General features: G+C 42.1%; 1 pseudogene; it reads left to right on the forward strand.

The window, feature by feature from the left end:
• The first annotated feature begins 3414 nt into the window (after positions 1-3414).
• The window catches only part of LOC144236336 (rRNA-processing protein FCF1 homolog), a 25861-nt pseudogene continuing 2048 nt past the window's right edge, over positions 3415-27227 (forward strand).

Below are 27227 nucleotides of genomic sequence, written 5' to 3' on the forward strand. Positions count from 1 at the left end.
GAGGCGATCCCCCTCTACCCTCTACGGGGAGTGAGAGGGGAAAAGGAGAGAGTCCGAAACAGAAAAACCTCCGCTCGGTGCATAGAAAGACCGTACTTGCCAAATACCTGCACACCAGGTCCCCTCGCACCAACTGGTGCCGGGGGGGCTGAGCACACAAACTGCTTCTTTGTGCTGGCTCCCAGCGGCTACACTTCAGANGCTAGCAGGCTCAGGCTCAGCGCACCCGGCAAGAAAGCCCCCGCCCGTGCGCACCAGCCCGACCCAGAGAAGGAAGCAGCGATTCTGACTCCGGCCCCAGAGCTCGGCAGGGGGCCTGGAATTGCCCCGAGGGGGTTGCCTGGGAAACTGTGTCTAAGGCAATTTCAGCGGGGCGCATAGACTGGGAGATTGGAACTGGCCTGGGTTGAAGAGTGCAACCAACATTGGCTGCGCTCCCGGTACGGGGAGTTTACACGCCCAAAAAAGCGAGGAGCAGCACTTGGTTCAAGAAGGGACTGGAGCACCGTCACTCTCCTCCCCACAACTGATAAGACAGAATTCCCGCCTGAGGCATTGGATCCCGCCACGCCCATCCCTGCCTGAGAGCTGCCCTCCTCCCCCCCCTTTTTTTTTTCCTGTTTCTTCTTCTTTCTTTTTTCTCTCTTTTTTCCCCAGAACACTGACCTGATGAACTCTGGTCGCCGGCTTGCTTAAACAATCACANGGTGGGGGAAACGGAGAGAGGCCAACCATGAGAGACTCTCAAATGCTGACAAAAACTGAGGACTGATGGATGTGGGGGGAGGAGGGATGAGCATGGAGGAGGGCACCTGTGGGGATGAGCACTGAGTGTTATGTGGAAACTAATTTGACAATAAACTATTTGTAAAAAAAAAAAAAATTAAAAAAAATAAAGTTTATTTATTTATTTATTTTTGAGAGAGAGAGACAGAGCATGCAAGCAGCGGGAGAGGGGGGAGAAAGGGGGATAGAGAGAGAGAGAGGGAGACAGAATCCCAAGCAGGCTCTGTGCCCGCAGCGTGAAGCCTTATGCAGGGCTCGACCTCACAAACTGAGAAATCATGACCTGATCCAAGATCAGGAGTCGGACATTTAAACAACTGAGCCACCCAGGTGCTCCTAGGGGCCTGAGTTCTACTGACTATTTATTTTCTGCCTGGGGGTCAGGCTCCATGGCTGCCCCTCCGACCTGGACACTATGATCATTGCTTTCACCTGGCTCCTGACTGTGACATGCCGTGGGGTGTTCTCTGTTGTTCCAGAGTCCTCTCACCTGCCAGTGCTGTTGGCAGGCCCTGTTCTGTGCCAGCGTCTTCTACAGAGACACCACTGAGCCCCTGAGGGAAACTGCAGCCCAAACCATCTCACCTGTGTCTTCCTTAGTGCCATGGGAATGAGGGCATCCCTGGACCCTCCTTTCGAGCATATTCCTCTGCTGTGTTTTCCAACTTCATGCAGTATATCTTCTTGAGTGTGCACATGCCTCTGAAGAGTGTTCACCATATGCCACTGAAATTGCTGGCAATTCTATCTCACTTCATGCAGAGATTACTTTTCCATTACTAGCATGTCCGCACCATCTCCTGGGGCCGTCCCCTGGGTGTTCCATCCAGAATCCCAGGTGAGTGCTTCCAGACCTATTACATTTCCACTATCAAACCTTATGTCCCACCCCCCCTTGCTCCAACACACAGTCCGGTCCCCCACACACATGCCTAGGCTGCGCTCCAGCTGGCTGGGTCCCACTGCTCCTGTGAGATATTGTCTCTCCCTTCCTTCCCAGACCCAGCATGACTCTGGCTGGGCTGTGTTGTGCCTTAGCCTTAGCACAGACTTATGCCAGAAGTGGAGGTGGGTGGGGCCCGAGAGGAGCATGTTTCCTGGAGGAGAGGCCTGTGCACCTCCAGCCAGACTTCAAGCAGTGGGCTGGGTTGGGGGAGCTTTCTGCAGGCTCAGGGGTGCCAGCAGATTTGGGGCTTTCAACCCCCATATCTTCACCTCGGGTGTTCGAATCCCATTTTTTCCCAGGGCCTGGCCTTGGTGCAACAGGCATGATGTGTTTGGAAGAGTGGCCTCTCTGAAACCCTGCTGCCCTGTGGATTCAGTTCCTTGCCTTGTCAGGCTCCCACTGCAGAGACAAGAGCCTCCCTCTATGCTTCTGAGAAGGCCCTCTGACTTTTTGGACTAGATTTTATTGCTGATCAGTTGCTCCCAGCTTCTCTTTCTTTTTCCAGAAGTCCATCAATTTCAGCAGTAGCTACGCAATTCTGTTGTTCTTATAGCAATGATTTCCCTCGTATTTCTCAAATGCCTGATGCCTTCCCTACCGCAGATATGTTGTCCCATTTCACCCCTGGTGAAAGTTCTAGCAATTGTCCTTCTGTCTTATGCCAGGGACTCCGGACTTCACCTTCACCAGAGATGGAGGGTTTTCATCCTCAGTTAGTGGCAGATGATCCTATTCCAATATCTCATCGTAGTGTCTGCTTTCTTGAACCACTCCTGGTACTTACCTACCGACTGTCACAGGCTGGGTTCACTGGGAAGCTGACTCTGAGATAAAGCTTATTGTGCAGGATGTTTATGAGGGAGAAGCCACATTCATGGAAGGAATGGGCAGAGGAAGGTGTCAAGCTGTGATACAACTCTAAGATCTCAGGTGACTCCTTAGGGATTGTGAAGCAGAATGACCCTTTAGAGTTGCCCCAAACAGTTTTTTTTGTGATCCTCCATCACTGAGTATGAATCCCCATGAAAGAGTGGCTGACCTCGGGAAAGTGGTTCTTTCCAGCATAAACACTTTGACCTTTGCGGGTTGGCTTGAGGTAACACTTCTGGAAGCTGGGGGAAGGAATGTTGTTCCTGAAGGGGATCTGGGCAGGACATTGCAGTGTCCACTGCACCTCTGTCAGATTATCTGGCCCCCAGTCCCAGCTTCTCTGCTGAACAACTGTGGCCTTGGATAGATCTCTTAATCTCCATATTAAGGAACCAATCCTCAAGTTTCCTTAAGTTAAAAAAAAAAAGGTTAAAGCCAAGATATGCCCATTTTAGAAAAGCAAACAAAATATACTCAAGTATAAATCAGAGTCACCTGTAGGTTCACCACCCAGAAATAGACATTTCCACCCTGCAACGTGTTTCCTGCCTTTTTGCTCCATATTTTTAACAGAGTTGTAACTGTGTACAATGTTCAATTTTGTGTTCTTGTTTCCATTTAACATAATATATGAGTGTTACCACAAACTCTTTGTAAACATTAATTACAAAATTCATTGTTTCCTATTGTAACCATAATAGCTATTCATAATAACAATTTTTGGAAAAAGCATCCACATCTCTCCATTTAGAAATAACAGTAATTAGAAAGAAATAACAGTAATTAGAAAGAAACAAGAGTGCAGCATGAACATGGGGAAGCAAAAGAAGGCAAGAAAGTACATGACCATGAATCAAATGCTTAGTCACTGAGAAGAGGCTTCCATAGAAAGATAGATTAAAGCCTAAAGAGAAAGAAAAGAAAGATCCCAGTGCATGCAAGGAAAGACAATTTGCCCAACTTGCTTATTTCTTTAATATGACACAACTGGGCCCACCTTTATGACACTCTGGTTGATACCAACTTCATTAACTTGTCCCTTGAAGTCAAACTTGACTTAGTACAGTCATTGATGGACTGTCTGTATGCCAAATGATAACTGACTGTTTACTGGCTGAAATTGAGAAATTGGGGTAAAAGTATCCAGTTTTAATCCAGCTCTAAGGATTGCCATGGATCCAATGTTTGAATGATTACCATACACACACAAAGGAACCCATGAGGATGACTACTTAGTATAGAGAGTAACTCAGCACAATTGTTACATGTGGCCACAGTTGATGGAGGAAAGGGGCTTAAAAGAAGGATTTGGAAGATCTCTGGAGTTCCTATTATGTACATTTCTTTTTTTTTTTTTTTAGGTTTTTAAATTTTATTTTAAGAGAGGAGAGAGAGCATGCACAAGATTAGGGAAGGGGCAGAGGGAGAGGGAGAAAGAGAAAGTCCCATTCAGGCTCTGCATTGTTAGTGTGGAACCCCATAGGGGTGCTCAAACTCATGAACTGTGAGATCATGGCCTGAGCTGAAGTTGGATACTTAAACGACTGAGCCAGCCAGGTGCCCTGCATCATGTACATTTCTAACCATAAGTACAACATTGAGCAGGTGCCAGATGATTGTGGAACCTCTCGGTTCCAATTCTTAAAACAGTTCCTCTGTCTTCTTTTACCAACTTTTTTGTTCCCAGTTCATGTAGCAATATGCTATAGCATGAATTATTCTATTTACCCATGTGCTCTCTAACGCATTATTTGTTGTTTTTGTGAAATTGATATTTTGTGGGGGGGTTTGTTTGTTTGTTTTTTGTTTTGTTTCGTTTTTAGTGAGAGAGAGCATGCAGGAACAGGGGAGGGGCAGAGGAAGGAAAAGAGAATCTTAAGCACATGAGAGGGAGAAAAAGAGAATCATGCACAGTGCTGAGCCTGATGTGGGGCTCTATCCCACAACCCAGGGATCATGACCTGAGCTGAAAACAAGTCAACAAACTGAGCCACCTAGGTGCCCTGAAATTGATATTTTGTATCATTTTAAAATTTGTTGCATCTTTTTATACATCAGATGATTGCTTACATGAAAATAAAAAAGAAAGAATTGTAATTAAGTTTTTGTTACATAACCCCTTTGGTTTTGTGTTTGTGTGTTTATAAATAAAGGAATGTTCTCTACATTTTCCTATTTGGAAGATGTTTTCTAACACGAATATCCAATTCTCCAGATGCCAACTGGGTGTCCTATAATTCAACACAATTCTGAACCCCTCTTTCTCCAGGGTCATCATCACACCGGACCATTCCCACCCCAGAGGTCAAATGGGCACCCATACTTCTGACCAAATGTCCATAAAACAAGGGTTTTCACAACCCCCTCTCTATGTTGGATAATTTTCTAGAATGGCTCACAGAACACAGGAATACACTTTACTTACACCAGTTTATTCTAAAGGATACAAATGAAGAGCCAGATGAGGAGGTACATAGGGCGATGTCTGAAGGGTGCTGAATTCAGGAGCTTCTGTCCCAGTAGAGATGGGGTGTACCACCGTCCCAGCACATGGATGTGTTTTCTAATTCAGAAGCTCATCACATCTCATTGTTCATGAGTTATTATACAGCTCAATTTTCAGCCCTCCCACCTCTAATAAACTCAGGTGTAACCAAAGAGGCTCCTAATGAATAACAAAAGACAGTCTAATCATTGAGGGAATTCTAAGGGTTTTTAGGAGCTCTGTGCCAGGAACTATGGACAAAGACCAAATGTATTTCTTATTACACCATAATTTTAAATCTGTTTTTCTGTTCATCCTGAACATCCCTATATACTTATTGTATATTTTTCTCCACCATCTTTTCAATACCTGCATAATATTCTACTGCACACCATATAAAGCATAACAATGAATCTAGTTTTTGAATACTTTTTCTAATATAAACAATCTCCTTAAGAAGATTCTTACATGTGGATCTTTGTGTTCACCTCTGATCATTCCCTTGGTATAAAACCTTAGGAGTAAAATGATCTGGTAAAGTCTATGAGCATTAAGTTATTTGGTATATATATATTGCCAAATTACCTTCTCAACAAGCTGAATTCATTGACTCCCTGTTAGAAGTGCATGCAGACACTCTGTGGACAATTGTAATGCACTCATCAGGTTGGTTCTAGAGATGCAAATTGTCATGACTGCCTATGCCTGGAGTCCCTTATAAGGGAGATTGCTCACCCATAGTCTGTTTTGGAGACATGACCTGCATAACTGTGTTTCTATAACGTAATAACTCACCCTCCCTGGAGACTGCTCACCCACAGCAGGCAATCCACAGGCTTATCTGCAGCCTACCAGAAGGCCTGGGTCTTAGAGGCTCATGCCTAATGGGGTGACTGCTATTTGCTCAACCAGTCAACTTTTCTCTCCTATAGAAGTGCTAGATGGAAACAGATTCTGTCATTTACCAATGACAGCTAAAGTTTAAATAAAAGAAGCAAAAGCGTCATTGGGGCCAAGACAAGTTAAAGTCATAAAAGGAACCAAAAACTATGAATAACATAAAGAAGCAGGAACTAGGACACAAAGCAGAAGCTGCGAGCTGGGGAGAAGAGATTCCAGGTGACAGATGAGGAAGTTGGTCTTGTTGAGGAACTTAGGAATGGGACAGAGAAGGGGAGAGTAGCAAGAACTCATTAGTGACACAACCGAGCAGTGAAGATCCTTGACCTCATTCTCCTAAAGCCCCAGGACTGCCTTGGAACCAGTTCCTGATCTCCTGGGGCCTGGTCAAATCCCAGCTCCTGGTCTGTGCTTGTTATATCACACCCGTTGTCCCAAGGGCATTTTTGGATAGCTCCTCTGTCTGTACTGATTTGAGCTTATCTTAGAGCCAAAGAGCCAGAGATAGCACGAATGATTCATAGACATCATAATTTTCTTAGTATGACTCTCTTAGAGCTTCTTTGCTTGCTTGCTTCTTGTAATTGTTATTGACTATTATACATGAGGCTATGGTGAACATTTCTGTGCATGGAACTGTGTGCATACATGTACGTGTGTGTGTATGTAGCATCCTTCTCTTGATCAAGTTTACCACAGCAAGAAATTCTTCATCAAAGGGAAAAAACACTGATTTTCTTTTATCAATATGACAAGAGTTATTGTGAGACATTTGGAAAGTTGGATTCTGACAGATCTGTTCTCTTCAGTTCTCTTCCAGAAGCTTGCAGATCTCAAGTTTGCCCATTCAGTCGCCTATTGAGTCAAGAAAAAGAAGAAGGAACCCCATCTCAGACACAACATTGTTCTGGACCATGTTGCACTATGATTTTCATATCTCAGGCCACAAGCTGTATTCTCCAATAATCAAATAGCTTCTCAACTTTACCAGTTAAACAACTTCCTGGTTAGAATGCAACAGAGTTGAGCAGAAGACTTTACTCTATGCACATGTATATACATGTGTAGATCTTCATATACTCCTATAACTATGTCTATGTCTGTGAATGTGTGTGTAGTTAAAGAAGTGGATATTTCACATTTTTAAAAAGGGAGAGAGGCGGGCTCTTGAGTGTCTCAGTTGATTAAGCATTGGATTCTTGATTTCAGCTCAGGTCATGATCTCATGATTTGTGGGATCAAGCCCCACATCAGGCTCCCTGCTAACAGTGAAGAGCTTGCTTGGGATTCTCTCTCCTTCTCTCTCTCTGCTCCTCCCACACTTGCTCCATAAACAAACAAACAAACAAACAAACAAATAAATAAATAAATATAATGGGTTTTAGAATAAAAATGATAAAATTGGCACAATTAAAAAACAAATGAAAAGGGAGAGCGAGAGAATAAATGCTTATTTATTTTGAGAGACAGAGTTAGAGTGTGATCAGGGGAGGGGCTGAGAGGGAGGAGAGAGAGAATTCTGAGCAGGCTCTGCGATGTTAATGCAGAGTCCGATGTGGGGCTTGAACTCACAAATTGTGAGATTGTTACCTAAGCCGAAACCAAGAGTTGGACACTTAACCATCAGAACCACCCAATAGCCCCAAGAGAGAGAGAAAATAAAGAAGGAAGGAAGCAAAGAAACAAGGAAGGAAGGAAGGAAGGAAGGATACAAAGATGTCCAGGTGTGTTGGTTCTTGGCATCTTGATGACCATCCTGAGTCCCCTCTAAATTATAATTATTAATTTCAACAAGTTTTTCAACTCTGAAAAGGATTGAGGGAGCCTAGTTTTATGGCATGGCAGTGAACAAACCTCTCCTAGAGCCTGTCTGCAAGATGCTCCCTATTTGCAAAGAATGAGCTCCTGTTGTTCTCTGAGAGTGTAACAATGCTGTTCTTACCTTGCGTCTTTCCTAGATAATGAAAAATCGTAGGGTTTCCAACCACACTTGCCTTTATATGTAATCTTTTCATAGTAGTCTCCAATATGTTATTTTTTCTTCATAATTGAACAAAGAATCAACCCATTGAGTATAATTGGCATCTGACTGAAGATGACGATTCACTACTTTTGTGTCTTGCAATAATTTTTGTCTTTACCTTAAATCTGTTAAGTTTAGGAAGCCAGCAATTATAATTTTTCCATAGTCTGCCAGGTTTAGAAGAGAAGAGGGCCCAAGTACAAAAAAAAATGCCCCCACAAAACTCACCCCTACCTAAAGATGGCAATATGTTAGAAGTTAAACGGGCAGGTGGTACCACAAGACATGGCATCTCAGGGTGTTTGTTCATCAGCTGACATGTAGAAATTAAAAGACTCTTGAGTCCTACAGGCTGTTTAGATTGTATGAAATTAGATTGCATACCACTTAGGGACAGAGAACAATGGCCTCTTGATAACTGACGTATTCAGTGTGTTTGGGGTTAGATATTTTTAGGTAGTAAAAAAAATCTAAGAGAGCCAGGATATTGATATAATATTTATTTATCTTTGTTTTTCAAAAAATACCAAGGAACAAAAACCCTTCTTTATTAAAAAAAAAAAAAGTAAATCCTTCTTGGGGTGCCTGGGTGGCTTAGTGAGTTAAGTGTTCAACTCTTGGTTTCATCTCAGGTTATGATCTCTCAGTTTGTGGGATTGAACCCCACATTGGGCTCTTCACTGTCAACATGGAGCCTGCTTGGGATTTTCTCTCTCCCTCTCTCTCCCTCTCTCTCCCTTTCTCTCCCTCTCTCTCCCTCTCTCTCCCTCTTTCTCCCTCTCTCTCCCTCTCTCTCTGTTCTTCCCTCACTCATGCTCTCTCTCTTTCAAAATAAATAAACTTAAAAATATATATTTAAAAAAGTAAATCCCTCTCACAGAGCTCTATGTTAAAAGACACACAGGCTCTAAGTACAAATTAAATGCTCTACCCTGTGTAACTCTTTTCAAGGCCACCACTTCATAAATCCTTTGTTGTGCAGGATGCATAGCATCCACTCTGGGACATTTGCACAGTCTCTTCTTGCCTCTCCTGTTTAAGCCTTGTTATAATTTCTCCAAAAAGAGGTGTTAATGGCCTGCACCCTTGATGCCACCCTAGGAGAATTGCCTGCCTTACTTCCTCTGTACAGAGCTTTCTGCTGTCTCCCAAGCAGAGGTCCTCAACCTATCATACCATTTCTCTACTAAACAGTACTTGTGACCTCTGGAAAAGAAAAACACAAACATCTCTGTTGCTTCAATTAGCTCCTACCTCAGTCACTTCCTCCTGGTGCAGGACCCCTCAAAAATGATGCATTCATTTTTATAAAGCATCAGACATTTTCCCTTGAGGCATTTTTGAGAACCACTAAGGAAAACAGCCTCTGCTTGAAATAATGTAGTATGGACCTCCTTGAGCCACTCATTCTCACCAGACAAGAGGCAGACGCGGAGGCACAGAGTAGCTCAAATGGTTTGCTCATCAACTGATCAACAGTAGCAAAAGTGGGTCCACAAAAGAGCTTCATATCTTAACATGGTGACTTGTATAGGTTTATTTTGTCACTATGGTATTTGCACCTTATTACAATCCCCACTTATTATAATTCTCCACTGAGTGGAAAATCTTGAGACATTCTTTGTATCATGTGATACAGAAAGGATTCAATTCTCTGTGTAATGGAGGCAAAGAGGGGAGAATCACTATTGGTGGTTGACAACGATCATAGTAAAAGAAGAATTTGATTTGTGAATAAAGATGGACAAGATTCTGCAAGACAGGGTTGTCTGAAATATATTGACTGTCTGATCCCTAGCTGCTTACAAACATGATCACACACTGGCATCCTTGGCATGAAATGGTGTGGCGTGGTGTGTAGATTGGATCATTCGGCACCCAGCCCCTTCCTCCTGTGTTTTTCTTCACTGCACAGCCAGAAGGCTAAAACTACATTGCATATTCCCTGCAGCTAGAGTTTGGGAGGTAAATTGAGCCCTCCCACTCAGATACCATTGAGTTCTCTATTGCTAAGTAACAGATTTTTCCAAAACCTACCTGCTTAATACAGTGAACATTTATTCTCTCTCCTAGTCCAGAGGCAGCTTAGCTGTATGGTTCTGACTCTGGGTCTCTCATAAAGCCTAGAAGTCTGCTGGCACTTGGAAGCTGGAGGGGCTGCTTCCTTGCTCACTCACAAGGTTATTGGTAAGAGGGCTCAGTTTCTCACCCAGTGGGCTTTGCTACAAGGCTGCAAGAATGTCCTCAAGACAAGGCAAGTTGTTTCTCCCAGAGTAAGGGATCTGAGAGATGAAGTGAACAAGGGATAGAAGTCATATGATTGAAATCACAGCATCATCTACAACCCAATCTTGGAAGTGACCCACCATCACTTCTTCTGGGTTCTATTAATCACACAGACCAGCCCTAGCACAATGGTCGATGGACTCCACCAGGAGGTCAACCCCAGGAGGCAGGGGTCATTGGGGGTCATCCTGGAAGCAGGCTATCACAGACATAGGCTAGGAGATTCAAAAGGCAGATATGAGGTGGGAGCCATTTTCTTGCTTCCACAGCAGCTTTTACTCACAAGTGGGGTAATAGGGAGGGATTTGAGCCAGCATGTCCAGCTTCATTTTCATGGATGTTCAAAGGCATTTTGGTGGTTATGGTGGCCCAAACCAGCCCTGTCCAGACCCCAGGTTCCTGGTAGTGGCAGCATAGCTTCTTGGTCTTTGCATCTCAGCTCAGTAGCTGTGTGCTCTTGAACCCACAGCCATTCCTCCAGCCCTTCCAATGTATTACATTTTCTAAAATAGCTGCAGTAAATTCCTAGTCCTAGAACTGGACCATGACTGACACTGACAGGGATCACTCCTCCAGACGATAATAAGAAACATGATTGTGCCAAGGCATGTTCTGAGCATGTTACATTCACTTGCCAAATTTTACAGGTGATAAAAAGTAGAGCTGGATTTCAGAGCCCAAACTCTTAACCTTGTGGCACACTGGGGCCACTCAAAGAACCACAACTCATACAATCTTCTCTTAGAAGGCTGGCAGTGGTTAAAAGGACATGGGTGCCTGCTTGCAAAGGCTGACAAGGTCTTGGGTTTCTTCATATAATCTTTTTTTCTTTATTTTTTATGAGACATCTGGAAGGTAATAATTTGCTGTCAAGAATCTCAAGCTCCAGGCAAAATATAGCACCAAGCTAATAGCCAATACCAGTCAGTCGAGGCCAACAAAACCATCCTATCTAATTTCTCCTCTGGACACCTGAATAAGACCTCCAAAGTTAGGGAGAACATTTATAATATTTATTGAAAATGTTTACCCCAAATCCAGTTTTATTCAGACACTGCACTGAAAAAAGACTGACTTCTACTCTATGCTAAATATTACTATACATCCATACAGTGATGGCAATGAAGTCATGAACAAACTGACTTGCTCACATAGCTTTCATTAGGAGAATCACAAAGCCTCTTTTGAATCCTAGCTGGCACACAGCATTATGTCATTCTTGAGATGCAGGGTTCTACCTATGAATTCATTCAACAAGTGTTTCCTGAGCAGGCATTCTGATCTGTACACTGGTTATTTAAATAGATGGTAAAAACAGTGATGAGTGACATCTTTGATGCTACCAGGTCGTGGGCTTTTTGTACAGTAGCAGAGGTATAAACAGCCACGCCACCTGCTTCATGCAGTTATCAGCTGTTGGATCAGGTCCCAGGGTAAAGGGTCATTCCTCATGAATATTCTGAATGGAATGCAGAGTGTGTTCCAGGAAACCTCAATGGGGAAAAATCTGTAAGACGTTTTTATACAAGCAAAGTTAGCTGATGTTTAAGGCAAGGAGGAGAATTAATATGGTAGCCATGATAATAAAACTAACCACTTGTCGAGTGCTTCTTGTATGCCAGAAATAAATGCTTTGAAGATATTCTCAAATGTAATCCTCATAACCACCTCACGAAATAGGTTCTGCTAGTGGCCTCATCCTACAAATGGGAAAACAAAGTCTGAGAGTGTCAATCATTTGCTTAAAGTTATACAGCTGGTTGGTCAAGAAAGCAGAATTGAATTCAGGTGGGTCAGATTCCACAGGTTATGCTCTTTTTTTTTTTTTAATGTTTTATTTATTTCTGGGAGAGAGAGAGACAGCGTGAGCAGGGTAGGGTCAGAGAGAGAGGGAGTCACAGACTCTGAAACAGGCTCCAGGCTCTGAGCTGGCAGTCAGCACAGAGCCCGACGCGGGGCTCGAACCCACGAACCGTGAGATCGTGACCTGAGCAAAAGTCGGACGCTTAACCGACTAAGCCACCCAGGCGCCCCACAGGTTATGCTCTTGATCTCCAAATCCTGGCTGGTTGGCCTAGACCATCCAAGTAAATTCTTTAACACCAACTGACGTCATCTCTGTGCTTGTCCTGACCTCACTGATAAATTCATTTGCCGTTATCCCTACCCCAGCCTCTGCTTTGACGAGGTTGGGAAAAACCAACATTTCTTTCAGGGCCTCAGAATAAACATAGTAGTTAAAGGATATAGTGATAAGTTTTCCCTAATTATTTGGCTTTCCGCATAATAATGTAGTTAATTAAGCCAGCTCCTGCACAGCTGCTCAGCTGAGACTGATAATGGAAACATAAATTGATCTTTCTGGTCTTAGGTTTTCTAAGTCAAGTTCATTCATGCCTATCAACAAGGCCCTGTTTTTACCTTCATAGGTGAATTATACTCTATTAATTGAGCAGTGCAGGGATTCTCAAACTATGATGTGCATCTAAATCTTCAAAGCAGAATCCTGGGCCTCATGGCGGATCCACTGAACAGACATCTTTGGGAGAGGGCCCAGCTATCTGCATTTTAACTAGCATACCAGCTGAATCCCATATGACCCAGTGAGGTGAAACCTCGAGACACAGAGGCTTTCCCTGGCATCTGGTTGGAATGCCTAATCAAGCTGAGGTCATGTTGGAACATGGTTCTGGGTTCAAATCCTGCTTACACCACTTAAATGCATTATTAGGGGAGCAAGAGGTGGAATGACAGGGGATGAGATCAGAGAGGGGTCTTAGGAACAGAAGATGTGCAGCTTTGAGACCCCAATAAGGAACGAGGAATTTACTGGGGATGATAAGAAAGGTCATTGACGTTTTCAGCAGAGATCTGTGATGTGACTCACGTTTAAAGATTCCTCTGGATCCTCTGTGGACCATAGACAGTAGCAGCTAAGAGTAGACATGGGGAATCTATGGCCAAACTACTCTGGATGCTCATGATCTCATCTGATCTTGGAAGCTAATCAGGGTCAGGCCTGGTTAGTACTTGGATGGGAGTAGTAGTGGGGAGACCAGTTTGGAGGTTGTTCAGTACTCCCAGTGAAAGAAACTAGTATCTTGGACTATGGTCTTAGTGTCAGATGTCTTGAGAAGTTGTTGGATTTGGGATCTATTATGAAAGGATAACTGATATGATTAATTTGATGATATAAGATACAAGATTAAGAAAGATTGTATGATTCTTCTCATGGCATTTATGTTGTTCTAAAGTAAGAAACTTTATCAGATTGCTATTACTGCTGTGACAACTTATCACAAAACAAGTGGATTAAAACAATCCATTAATAAATGATTTTAAGGTTCTGGCACACTAGGGAAAAGTTAAGGTATAGACTGATTCTTCTGGAAGCCCAAGAAGAATCTTTTCCATCTTTTGGAAGCCACTTACATTCTTTGTCTTGTAGTTATTTCCTCAGTCTTTCAAAGCTTGTCACTCAAGCCCCACTTCCAACATCACATGTCCTAGTCTGTCCCTCTGCTTCCACTGTCACACCACCTTCTGTGAGTGCAGCCTTCCTGCTCCCCTCTTTTATGGACCCTTGTGATTACATTAGCTCTATCTAAATAACCCAGCAATACCTCATCCTCTCAAGATCCTTAATTTAATCACATCTGCAAAGTTCTTTTGCCATATTAGGTAAAATATTCACAGATTGTAGAGATTAGGATGTAGGAATTTTGGGGGAGGCAATATGCAATCTACCAGAGTCCCTAAAAATCTAATGGAAAATAGATGAGTCACCTAACTTCCAATTACAATGTTTTGAAGTCGGTTGAGCAGGGTAACAGAATAGAAAGTGAATGGTAGTGTACATATGGCCAACAGACACATGCAAAGATGCCCAGCATCACTAATGCAAATCAAAACTACAATGAGCTATCACCTCATACCCATTGGAATAACTAAAATTAAAAAGACAAGAAATAACAAGTGTTGGTGAGGATGTGGAAAAAAAAGAATCCTTGTACACTGTTGATGGGAATGTAAGGTGGTGCAAACCTTATGACATTCCTCAAAAAATTAAAAATATAAATACCATATGATCCAATAATTCTACTATTGGGTATTTACCCCCCTCCAAAAAACCCCCAAAACCGCTAATTCAAGAAGATATATGCCCCCCCCTATATTTATTGAAACATTATTTACAATAGCCAAGATATGGGACCAATCCAACAGTCCATTAATAGACAAATGGGTAAGAAAGAAGTGGCATGTGTATCCAATGGGATATTATGCAGCCATGAAAAAGGATGAGATCATGCCATTTGCAACAACATAGATGGACCCAGAGGGTATAGTGCAAAGTGAAATAAGTCAGACTGAAAACGACAAATGCCACATGATTTTCCTCATATGTAGAATCTAAAAAACAAACATAAAACAAATAAATGAACAAACTAATTAAAAGCAGAATCAGACCTATAAATACAGAGAACAAACCGATGGTTGCCAGAGGGGAGGAAGGAGGAGGGATGGGAAAAATTGGTAAATGGCAGTAGGGGATACAGGCTTCCCATTACGGAATGTATAAGCCCAGCATAGGAAATATAGTCAGTAATATTCTAATAACATTGTGTGGTGACAGATGGTAGCTACACTTGTGGTGAACACAGCATAACACATAAACTTATTGTTTATATCAACTATGTTGTACATCTAAAACTAATGCAACTTTGCATGTCAACTGTACTCAAATAAAAAGCAACAAATAAAACCCAGAGAAGTGAATGGTAGAGATGGTAGTTGGAGAGGAACAAGGGGCTTGCTACCTTTCATAGAAAGGTTGAGGCAATCTTTCTGAGGCAGTGGTATTCAAACAGTGACTCCATTAAGAAGGAGTGAACCATGGAAGTATCTGATGCAAGAGCATTCAGTGGAAGGACCAGCATGTATAAAAGGATCCTGAGGTGGAAACACACCTGAAGTTTTGTTTTGTTTTGTTTTAATTTTTTCTAGGAGAGAGAGAGACAGCGTGAGCAGGGGAGGGTCAGAGAGAGAGGGAGTCACAGACTGAAACAGGCTCCAGGCTCTGAGCTGGCAGTCAGCACAGAGCCCGACGCGGGGCTCGAACCCACAAACCGCGAGATCATGACCTAAGCGAAAGTCGAATGCTTAACTGACTAAGCCACCCAGGGGCCCCAAACCTGAAGTTTTTGAGGACCCCAAAGGCTGGTGTGATTTAGAGAACAACAAGTGGGCAGAGATAGGAGCTGCAGTTGGAGAAGCTTGCAGGAACCAGATCAGAGATGGTGAAGAGACTGGATTTTAAGGAGAATGCTGGGAGAAAAGGCAATCCTTGAATTATGGTAGGCAGTCAATAGAAAGTGATTTCTTTTTGTTTTGTAGTGTATTCNTTTTTTTAAGAATAATGGAATGCCAGGGTGCCTGGGTGGCTCAGTTGGTTAAGGATCTGACTTTGAACCAGGTCATGATCTCACAGTTTGTGTGTTCAAGCCCCGTGTCTGGCTCTGTGCTGACAGTTCAGAGCCTGGAGCCTGCTTCAGATACTTTGTCTCCCTCTCTCTCTCTGCCCCTCCTCTGCTTGCTCACTCTCTCAAAATTAAACATTAAAATATTTTAAAAAAGAAGACGAAGAATGGGAAGCCATGAGAGGAGAGCAACAGGTTGTAGTTCACAGGATCCTCTGGGTTGAAGGGACAGATTTGAAGAGAAAAATAGACTTTTATATCAGTTGGAGTTCAGCCAGGGGACAGGGACCACACCCATTATTTGAACAGAGAGAGTTTAACAGACTTAACAGCAACAACAAAAAAGCCTTTTATATTTACCCACATTTTCCTTTTTGGCACTCTACTTTCTTTTGTGTAGTTCCAAGTTTCCATCTTGTATAATTTTTCTTCACCCTGAGAAACTTCCTTTTCTTGCTATGAAACAGTGAAATTTCCTTTACTATTTTTTGTAGTGAGATCCACTGGTAACAGTCTCTCAATGTTTGTGTGAACAATCTTTACTCTGTCTTCATTTTTGAAAAATATTTTCACAAGAAGTAGAATTGTAGTTTGACAGATTTTTCTTTTAGAACTTTGAAGATGTCATTCCATTGTCTTCTGATTTGCATGGAATCTGCCAAAAAGTCTATTTTAATCCCTACCTGTGTTACTCTCTCTATAAAACATGTCTTTTTTCCTCTGGCTGCTTTTAAAAGTGTCTCTTTTTCATTGTTTTCCAGAAATTTGATTCTGATCTGCTTTGATGTGGTTTTCTTTATGTTTTCCTATTTGTTGTGCTTCTTGGACCTAGGGGTTCATAGTTTTCATCAAATTTGCAAAAAAAAAAAAATCAGATGTTATTCCTTCAGGTGTATGTTCTGGTCCCTCCTCTATTTCCTTGCCTTCTGGGCTCCAATTATACATGTTTTATCTCACTTGATATTATCTCACAGGTCACAGAGGTTTTGTTCACTATTTTATTCTGTTTCTTTCTCTTTTCTTCCCTCAGGGTCAGACTTTATTATGTTTTGACACTTCTCCCACCCTTATTAGACTCTTTCCCCATTTTCCCGCATACAGATACCTTCCCTAATAAAATCCTTGTACACCTCATCTTGTTTTGATGCCAGCTTCTTAGATAAGATGATTTCTATTTCGTAATTTTTCTCCTGTATGCTGTCTTCCTTTAAAGAGTGCTACAGTTTGTTTTAAGCAGTAAAGCTACTTTCAGGTCAGCGTGGTTATTTCAAGGCTTCTTTTCAAATTTTATTACGGTATATCCAGAGTAGCTTTTTTTTTTTTTTTTACAAATAGTTTATTGTCAAGTTGGTTTCCAATAATACCCAGTGCTCATCCCCACAAGTGCCCTCCTCCATGCCCATCACCCCCCTCCCCCCCACACCCATCAGTCCTCAGTTTGTTCTCAGCATTCAAGAGTCTCTCATGGTTTGTCTCTCTGCCCACCCCCACTATTTCCTCCCTTCTTCTCCCTTGCGGTCCTCTGTTAAGTTCTTCCTAATCCTCCTATACATGCAAACATATGGTATTTGTCTTTCTCTGCCTGACTTATTTCACTCAGCATAACACCCTCAAGGTCCATCCATGTTGCTACATATGGCCAGATTTCATTCTTTCTCATTGCCATGTAGTATTCCATCGTATAGATAAACCACATCTTCTTGATCCATTCATCCGTTGATGGCCACGTAGGCTCTTTCCATGTTTTGGCTATTGTGGAGAGTGCTGCTATGAACATTGGGGTACATGTGCCCCTATGCATCAGCACTCCTATATCCCTTGGGTAAATTCCTAGCAGTGCTATTGCTGGGTCATAGGGGAGTTCTAGTGTTAAGTTTTTGAGGAACCTCCACACTGTTTTCCAGGGGGCTGTACTAGTTTACATTCCCACCAACAGTGTAGGAGAGTGCCCGTTTCTCCACATCCTCGCCAGCATCTCATGTTCTCTGATTTGCTCATTTTAGCCACTCTGACCGGCATGAGGTGGTATCTCAGTGTGATTTTGATTTGTATTTCCCTGATGAGGAGGGATGCTGAGCATCGTTTCATGTGTCTGTTGGCCATCTGGATGTCCTCTTTGGAGAAGTGTCTGTTCATATCTTCTGCCCATTTCTTCACTGGGTTGTTTGTTTTTCGGGTGTGGGGTTTGGTGAGTTCCTTATAGATTTTGGATATTAACCCTTTATCTGATACATCATTTGCAACTATCTTTTCCCATTCTGTTGGTTTACTATTAGTTTTATGGATTGTTTCCTTTGCCATGAGGAAGCTTTTAATCTTGATGAGGTCCCAATCATTTATTTTTGCTCTTGATTCCCTTTCTTTTGGGGATGTGTCAAGTAAGAAGTTGCTGTGGTGGAGTTCAAGGAGGTTGTTTCCTGCTTTCTCCTCTAGGGTTTTGATGGTTTCCTGTCTCACGTTCAGGTCCTTTATCCATTTTCAGTTTATTTTTGTGTATGGTGTGAGAAAATGATCAGATTTCATTCTTCTGCATGTTGCTGTCCAGTTCTTCCAGCACCATCTTTTAAAGAGTCTGTCTTTTTTCCGTTGGAAACTCTTTCCTGCTTTGTCAAAAATTAATTGGCCATACATTTGCAGGGCCAATTCTGAGTTCTCAATTCTATTCCATTGGTCTATGTGTCTGTTTTTGTGCCAATACCATACTGTCTTGATGACGACAGCTTTGTAGTAGAGGCTAAAGTCTGGGATGGTGATACCTCCCGTTTTGGTTTTATTTTTCAGTATTACTTTGGCTATTCGGGGTCTTTTGTGGTTCCATACAAATTTTTGGATAGTTTGTTCTAGTTTTGAGAAGTATGCTGGTGCAATTTTGATTGGAATTGCATTGAATGTGTAGAGTGCTTTAGGTAGTAATGACATCTTAACTATATTTATTCTTCCTATCCATGAGCATGGAATGTTTTTCCATTTCTTTGTGTCTTCTTCAATTTCCTTCATAAGTTTTCTATAGTTTTCATCATACAGATCTCTTGTATCCTTGGTTAGGTTTATTCCGAGGTATTTTATGGTTTTTTGTGCAATTGTGAATGGGATCAGTTTCTTGATTTCTCTTTCTGTTGCTTCATTGTTGGTGTATAAAAATGCCACCGATATCTGCACGTTGATTTTGTACCTTGCAACTTGGCTGAATTCTTGGATCAGTTCTAGTAGGCTTCTGGTGTAGTCTGTCGGGTTTTCTATGTATAGTATCATGTCGTCTGCGAAAAATGAAAGTTTGACTTCTTTGCCATTTCTGATGTCTTTTATTTCGTTTTGTTCTGATGGCTGATGCTAGGACTTCCAGCACCATGTTAAACAACAGTGGTGAGAGTGGACATCCCTGTCTTGTTCCTGATCTCAGGGGGAAAGCTCTCAGTTTTTCCCCGTTGAGGATGATTTTAGCTGAAGGCTTCTCATAGATGGCTTTTATGATGTTTAAGTAAGTTCCTTCTATCCCGATTTTCTTGAGGGTCTTTATTAAGAAGCGATGCTGTATTTTGTCAAATGCTTTTTCTGCATCTATTGACAGGATCATATGGTTTTTCTCTTTTCTTTTGTTGATGTGATATATCACATTGATTGATTTGTGAATATTGAACCAGCCCTGTAACCCAGGAATGAATCCCACTTGATCTTGGTGGATAATTCTTTTTATGTGCTGTTGGATTCGATTTGCAAGTATCTTGTTGAGGTTTTTTTGCATCCGTATTCATCAAGGATATTGGCCTGTAGTTCTCTTTTTTGGATGGATCTCTTCTGGCTTGGGAAACAGAGTGATGCTGGCTTCATAAAATGAGTCCAGAAGATTTCCTTCGATTTCTATTTTTTGGAATAGCTTGAGTAGAATTGGTGCTAATTCTGTTTTAAAGGTTTGGTAGAATTCCCCAGGGAAGCCATCAGGTCCAGGGCTCTTATTGGTTGGGAGATCTTTGATAACTGATTTGATTTCTTCACTAGGTATGGGTCTGTTCAGATTTTCTATCTCTTCCTGTGTGAATTTTGGTAGCGAGTGTGGGTTTAGGAATTTGTCCATTTATTCTAGGTTGTCTAATTTGTTGGCATATAGTTTTTCATAGTATTCCCTGATAATTGCTTGTATTTCTGAGGGTTTGGTTGTAATAAGTCCATTTTCATTCATAATTTTGTCTATTTGGGTGCTCTCTCTTTTCTTTTTGAGAAGCCTGGCTAGAGGTTTGTCAATTNATTTGTTATGTATCTCATTTATTGCATTTTTAAATTCATCATGCCTATTCTTATTCTCCATGTTGTCTGTAACCATAGTTTCTTTGATGTCCCCTATGCTTTTTTCAAACCCAGCTATTTATTTTATGATTATTTTTCTAAAGTCCTGTCAGCTATGCAGCTATCTGTTTTGAGCAGTTCATTAGCTGTCAGTTCTTCCTGGAATTTCTTTGGAGGAGAGCTCTTTCATTTCGTCATTTTAATTAGCTTTCTGACTTTTGCTACTTTTAAAGACTTGTTATGCTCTCTGCACCTATGAGTGCTGCTGTATCCAAGAAGGCCCTTTGACTGTCCAGGGCCTATTCTTTCAGAGAGTGTGTTTTTTAAAATGGTATCTCTTGGTCTCTCTTGTTGAGACCTTGTTTATTTTATTTTCCTACTCATAGTGATATTTGGGACTCTCCACCATGTGTACTTTGGCTTGTTTCTTGAGGTAGCCCTGGAGAAGAAAACAGACAGGCAAACACACAGGGAGCAGAGGCACACAAACGCACAGGAAAATCCCACTAACCTGCAAACCGAGAGGGAAAATGCAAAAGTTAAGAGAAAAGACAGAGGAGGGAAGGCGAATAATAGAAAATTAAAAAATACATAAGAAGGTCAAAAAGAAGAAAAGAAAAGGAAAAAAGAAGAAACCAATGGACAAAGAATGGTTTAAAGCGTATAACCGGATTTCCCAGGTACAATTAAATAGCTGGGTGTATGCAGTGCTGGTTGAAGAGCATAGAGATAGAGAGAGAAGACAGGGTGGAATGAGGCAAAATTGGAAATAGAATGAACAGGCAGAAGGGATAAGAAGATTTTTTCAAAGAGCTAAAGGGTGGAATATGGTTGGATATGTGATATAAGGATGCTGGTGTCATCCAGAGAAACTATATAGTCTAATTATTCCTGAGAGACAGAGATGAAAAGGTCGGTAGGTGTAGAATTTATGTCTACAGAATGGACTAAATGTGACTAAATGTTTAAGCAAGCCGGTGACCAGAGTTAGTCAGGTCAGTGTTCTGGGGGAAAAAAAAAAAGGAAAAAAAAAGGTGGGGGAGGGCAGCTCTCAAGTAGGGATGGGTGTGGTGTGATCCAATGCGTCAGGCGAGAGTTCTGCCTTGGCGGTTGTGGGGAGAAGAGTGGCGGCGCTCCAGTTCCTTCTTTAACCAAGCACTGCACCTCGCTTTTTTGGTGTGTAAACTCCCCGGGCCGGGGTTGCGCTTTTTAACCCAGGCCAAATCCCATTTCGCGCGCCCCACTGAAATTGCCGTAGGCACAACCTCGAAGGCGATCCCCTCAGGCAATTTCAAGCCTCTTGCCTAGCCCTGGGGGTGGAGCCAGAATCGCTGTTCCCTTCTCCTCTGGGTCGGGTTGGCGAGACTGGACGGGGGTTTGCCTGCAGGGTGCGCCGGGCCACTGGAGAGAGGGAAACCAGGTCCTTCTGTGTCTTGTCACCCAAAACACGAACTCACGGGCAAATCTCCCAGTTTTTAAGCTCTTTGCCTTCCCTCTAGAGTTCCAGCCAGCCAGGAGCGTGGAAGCCCGGTATGTGCGTGCGCCCAGCTCCTCCAGGAGTCTGGCCAGCGAGGAGCACAATGGCGGGGAGGCGCACAGCTCCTCTAAGGGTCTAGCCAGCCAGGAGCACAAAGAAGTGGTCAGTGCGCAGTCCCTCCGGGACGAGTTGACTCGCGGGGATCTGGCGTGCAGGGATTTGGCACGCATGGTCCTTCTGTGCCCCGAGCGGAGGTTTTTCTGTTTCATAGCGACAGGGACCATGTCTTGAGCAGTTTCAGACCCTCTCTTTTACCCCTGTCACTCCCCGCAGAGGGGGATCGTTCCCATCCCTCTGCGTCTCTGATCCTGGCCCGATTTTATCTTCCCCAGTTCGCACTCAAGTTTGAAGCCTTTCTCAGTGGACTCTGTCTCTTTTTTCTCCCAATCTCCTGGATTCTGTATGGTTTCATATGGCTTCAGATCTTTTCCGTGCGAGATATGGGCACGAGTGCAATGTACAAGCTCCCTACCTCTCCGCCATCTTGCCCCCCTCACCCCAGGGTAGCTTTTACTCTAGGAATAATTAAACCCTATTATCAAAGTGTGACCCCTCTGGGTTCTCTATGGAACGGCCCAAGTGTTCATCTACTTCACTCCACTTAGGCTACTTGGAACTCACATGTATCTCCTAGCCCCAAGAATTGTTTCTCTCCAATAGTTGTTCTTTGCCTGGCTTCATGGAGTTTCCACCTATGCATGTCCAAAGCAGTCATAGCCAATGAATAAACAGGACTGTTGTGAAGATCTGTGAGTTAGTTTTCTGTGTAACTCCCTTCTTCCTGGTAGTCTGCTCTGCAAAATATGGTTGCTTCAGGATATCCAAATATCTGTCTCTGTCTTCTCGATTCAGTGAGAACAATAGACTCTGCTTGGATTCCTCTTCTCTAAACCATGGAGTGGGGATTACTTCTAGGTAGGAAGCTGGGACAATGATAGAGAATCCCTTGTTTCTTTCTCTTCTCTAAAGGACCACAGACCTGGGGCTGCTTGTTCAGTAAGCAATTTCCAAACAAGGTACTCCTTCATGTAGTAGAAGTCAAAAAGGAAGGAATTTCATATATAAAATTAACTAGTTGTGTGGTGCCTGGTTGGTTCAGTCAGTTGAGTGTCTGACTTCAGCTCAGGTCATAATCTCATGGGTCATGAGTTTGAGCCCCACATCAGGCTCTGTCCTGACAGCTCAGAGCCTGGAGCCTGCTTCAGATTCTGTGTCTCCCTCTTTCTCTGCCCCTCCCCCATGCACGCTCTGTTTCTCTCTGTCTCTGTCTCTCTCTCTCTCAAAAATAAACATCTAAAAATATTTTTTAAAGATTAAAATTAACTGGTTGTTATATAAGTAACTGGAAAGATGTAACACAATCTCTAAAGTACTATGGGGGGAAGCAATTCCAGGAAGCAGCTCCCAAGCATAGGGTCAATAGAACAAAGGGAAGTTATTAGGAGTATTAAAACTTAGAAACTTAGAGTAGTAACCTTGGGGAGCTAAAACTTAGACATCTGAGGAGATGCTGCATATTTGGTGTTGGTGTTGGTGTCTGAGCTCAGAGTAGTGCCCTGTGGGCATGGACCCAGATATCTGACAAGAGGGTGCTGAGTGGTTGGTTGGTGCTGGTGTCTTTGCTACTGGGGTTTAAATAAAGTTGTTTCTACAAATATATTTTTTAAACCCTACAAAATAGATTTAATTGCTGGTAATGGGAAGGAATTGCTGCCACTGGAGTGAAGATGCCACCCTGGCAGGATGCCCACAGAACCAAAACATAGTCAGGAACAAACTGGGAAGGGCAAGTCCTTCTCTCCCCTCCCTCTCGTTCTTCAGTCTCCCCCTCACACCTCCTATTGGCAGAACACAATACAGAGCAGCTGCCATGGAGATATGTGGTTTTCAGAGGTCCAGCCCCAGCTTCTGAGCAGAGTAGAGAAGGGTAAGTTTGGGAATAACAGACAGTAGCTTAATAACTAGCACAACTATGTTCTAGTTTTTGGTCTGAGCAACCAAGTAAGATGTGATGCTGGAAACTGAGTTAAGGAAAACTGCAGGAAAGGCAGATTCCAGCTTTATCCCCGAGCCTACTGAGTTGGAATCACCAAGGAAAATAACTGGGAATGACTGTTTTTACAAACATGAGAGGTGATTCTGATCAGGCAAATTTAGAGTAACTATAATCTAGATCAATTTGCTCACTTAAAGATAAGGAAATGAGAATAGCATTGAGAATCCCAAAATGCAATCTTATGTTTAAGTTAATTGATTTTCTTCTTCTTCTGTTGCTTTTGGTCTGTTTTGTTTCAAGTAGGCTCCACACCCAACGTTGGGCTTGAATTCCCGATCCTGAGATCAAGAGTCACATACTCTACCAACTGAGCCAGCCAAGTGCCCCTGGTTAATTGATTTTCAGCAAAGGTGCCAAGACAATTCAATGGGGGAAAGAATTTTTTTCAACAAGTGGTACATGGACAACTGGATATCCATACTATGTACAAAAATTAACTTGAAATAGATCATAGACCAAAATGTGAGAGATAAAACTCTGAGAAGAAAATTCAGGAGTAAATCTTCATAATTTAGGCTTAGGCAATGATTTCTTAGATATGACACTAAAAGCACAAGCAATAAAAAAATAGGTAAATTGGTTTTCATCAAAATTAAAAACTTTCCATCAATGAGTGACTGGATAAACAAAATGTGATATATACATATGATGGGATATTATTCGACCTTAAAAAGGAATGAAATTCTGGCACATGTTACAGCATGCATGAACCTTAAGGACATTATGGTAAATGAAATAAGCCAGTCACAAAAGGACAGATACTATATGAGTCCTCTCATATGAGGTCCCTAGAGTAGTTAAATTCTTAGAAGCAGAAAGTAGAATGGTGGTTGCCAGGGCCTGAGGGGAAGAAGAGAATGAGAAGTTAGTGCTTAAGAGGTATATAGTTTCCATTTTGGAAGGTGAAAAAACTTCTTGAGATGGATGGTAGTGATGGTTGCACAACATTGGAAGGTACTTAACGCCATCGAACTTCACATTTAAAAATGGTTAAAATGACAAAGTTTTAGGTCATGCATATTTTACCATAAAAATAAATAAGTAAATAAAAATGGGCTAAAACTTTTGTGCTTCAAACAATACCACAAGAAAGTTAAAAGACAACTTCTAGAATGAGAGAAAAATATCTGCAAATTATATATTTGACAAAGAACTTATACCTAGGATACACATAGAACAGTTGCAGCTCAGTAATGATAAATAACCCAATAATAAATAACGATAAATAACCCAATATATAATATATATATATTTATTTATTTTAAAGCCTATTTTTATTTATTTTGAGAGCAAGAGGGAGAGGGGCAGAGAGAGTGGGAGACAGAATCCCAAGTAGGCTCCATGCTGTCAGCACAGAGCCCAATGTAGGGCTCGAACTCATGAACCATGAGATCATGACCTGAGCCAAAATCAAGAGTTGGCCACTTAACCAACTGAGCCACCCAGGTGCCCTGATAAACAGCCCAATTTAAAGGGGGACAAAAGATTTGAATAGACATTTCTTCAAAGGAGATATACAAATGGCCAATAGCATGTGAAAAAAAGCTGAATATCGTTGGCTGTTCGGGACATGCCATCAAAACCACAATCAAGGGGCACCTGGGTGGCTCAGTTGGTTAAACGTCCGACTTTGGCTCAGGTCATGATCTCACAGTTCATGGGTTCATGCCCCATGTTGGGCTCTGTTCTGACAGCTCAGAGCCCAGAGCCTAGAGCCTGCTTCAGATTCTGTGTCTCCTTCTCTCTCTGTCCCTCCCCTGCTCATGCGGTCTCTCTCTCTCTTTCTCAGAAATAAATAGAAAAAAAAAAAACCCACAATCAAGGGGCACCTGGGGAACTCAGTTGGTTAAGCGTCCAACTTTGGCTCAGGTCATGATCTCACAGTTCATGGGTTCATGCCCCATGTTGGGCTCTGTTCTGACAGCTCAGAGCCCAGAGCCTAGAGCCTGCTTCAGATTCTGTGTCTCACTCTCTCTCTACCCCTCCCCTCCTTGTGCTCTGTCTCTTTCCGTCTCTTGAAAATAATGAATAAATGTTAAACATTTTTATTTATGTATTTTTATTACTATAGTCTATTGTCAAGTTGGTTTCCATATAACACCCAGTGAAAAATTTTTTTAAAACACCATGGAATACCACTTCACACCACAGAAACAAAAATATGTACAATAACAAGTGTTGGATAATAAACATTGGTGAGGATGTGGAGAATCTGGAACCCTCATACATACTGGTAAGGATGTAAAATGTTATGACCATTTAGAGAACAGTTTAGAAGTTCCTCAAAGTGTTAAACATTGAGTAATCAGATTACCCAGCGATTCTGCTGCTAGGAATTTCATTCCAAGGAAACAAAAACACATGACCATGCAAAAATTTATAAACAAGTGTATACAAAATGCATAACAGCATCATACAGAATAGCCACAAAATGGAAATAACCTAAATGTCCATCAGCTGATGAAAGAATAAGATGTGGTTTATCCATACAATGCAGTATTATTCAGGCTTTAAAATGAGCCACCTGGGTGGCTCAGTCTGTGAAGTGTGTGACTCTTGATCTCAGTGTAGTGGCTTCAAGCCCCATGTTAGGTGTACAGATGACTTAAAAAAAATCTTGGGGTGCCTGGGTTGCTCAGTTGGTTAAACATCCGACTCTTGATTTCAGCCCAGGTCATGATCTCACAGTTCATGGGATTCAGAGCCTGCTTGAGATTCTCTTTCTCCCTCTCTCTCTGACCCTCCCCTGCTCATTCTCTCTCTCTCTCTCTTTCTCTCTCTCTCTTTCTCCCTCTCCCTCTCTCTCTCTCTCAGAATAAATAAGTAAATTTTTTAAAATAAAAATAAAATGAAGTATTGAGAGTCACCTGGCTGGTTCAGTTGGTGGAGCATGTGACTCTTGATCTCAGGGTTGTGGCCTTGAGCCCCACGTTAGGTGTAGAGATTACTTAAAAATAAAAATATCTTTTTAAAAATGAAGTATTGATAAATTCCATAATATGGATTAGCCTTGCAAACATTGTGCTGAGTGAAAGAAGACCACTTCTTTCAGGTGTAGAAATGTTCACAGTAATAACCCTATAGAAACAGAGGGTGTTAGTGGTTGCCTATGACTGGGGGGTGGGGGAGGGGGAGTGAGTGTCAATAAAGTCAGCATTTGTCTTTGGAGTGATGAGGATGTTCTAAACTTCAACTCTGGGGTGTTTGCCCAACTCTAAATACACTAAAAATCACTGAATCATACACTTTAAATAGGATAATATTATTGTATGGAGATAATATCTCAACCAAGCTGTTAGAATAAAAGGGAAGCTCCATGACGGTGAAGGCATTGGTCTGTGTGAGGTGCCTCGGTACGCATACCAGTACCAGGCAGAGGGTGGCACACTGTGCATAATGACCGTTGTCTAGAACAGAGACAGCATCACATTTTTAAAATGTTATTTTTCCTAAAGCACCATTTGTAGGTTTATAAAGGATAATAAAGTATTAATAAATATATATATATATTTTTTTTTTGCTGAGAAAAAGGAAAAGAAAATGGGTTTAGAGAAACTCAAAGAACATTTATCCTGAAATC

Source organism: Crocuta crocuta, unplaced genomic scaffold (assembly GCF_008692635.1).
Source record: "Crocuta crocuta isolate KB4526 unplaced genomic scaffold, BGI_CrCroc_1.0 scaffold24, whole genome shotgun sequence".
NCBI classification, from domain to species: domain Eukaryota; kingdom Metazoa; phylum Chordata; class Mammalia; order Carnivora; family Hyaenidae; genus Crocuta; species Crocuta crocuta.